Genomic DNA, 920 nt, shown 5'->3' with positions numbered 1-920 from the left:
ATTATGTAATAAGGTGGGATTCTGGTTCCACAATGTGTTTAATAGTGCCTGTTTTTGTTTTTTCCCCTCTGATAAAATGGATAAGGGGCTCCAAGAGTGGGTGAGGGAACTTGCAATTATATAAGAAACAAGTTAAATGATTTCTAAATGGGTTTTCAGGAATTCACAAGTGATTTTATTCCTTCTGTGAATGTTAGGAAATTTTGTAAAAGTGAGTTTGTATTAACTTTGTGAAACCTCAGGCGCGTTTTGTTTACTTGTAGTTTTTCTTAATGTGTTTCATAGTGACAGCTTTTTCTAATAAAATGTTTTTAATATTTAAAAAAAAAAAAAAAAAAAAAGGCGCACCAGGGATGGTTTTCAGCTTTTGCAGTTTCTGGGGGGGGCGACTCCTACGAAGCTGGGACTGTTTGGGAGCCTGATGAAAGGACTTGGATCCTGAAAGCTTGCAGAAAAGGAGTTTTCTTGCGATCTCCCAGTTGATCTAATAAAAGGTATCGTTTTGGAACACATACACATACACCTCCTCGCAGTGTACCTTAACCCACAATCAAAACCCGGGCACTAATTACAATACACAGACCCCGTACACCTATCGGCAGGCCTTCCCTGACCCAATCATGCTGTGCCTTAGACCTAGCCCTGCTTATGGGGTTTAAAATCTCAGTTCAGTCACTGCCGGTTCCCCTGCTGCTGTTTCCACAGTCGCTGTCTCCAGATCCAGCTGCCTCTTGTCCTCTTTGCAGTCTCTGTCCACTCTTCCTCCGAGGGGGTCCTTCAAGAGCCTGTGCCAAGCGTCCCTTTGCCAGGTGGGGGTGGCTGCATCCTCCCCGTCCTCTGTTACCACTTTACTCAGAGACCAGGGCTGAGATTTTATTTTTAATTAAAATATACTTCTATATATAGAGTTGTATATAAAT

Source organism: Crocodylus siamensis, chromosome 5 (genome assembly GCF_052110815.1).
Source record: "Crocodylus siamensis isolate JL-2025a chromosome 5, ASM5211081v1, whole genome shotgun sequence".
In the NCBI taxonomy this organism is placed as follows: domain Eukaryota; kingdom Metazoa; phylum Chordata; order Crocodylia; family Crocodylidae; genus Crocodylus; species Crocodylus siamensis.
Note: the sequence above shows the minus strand (reverse complement) of the source record.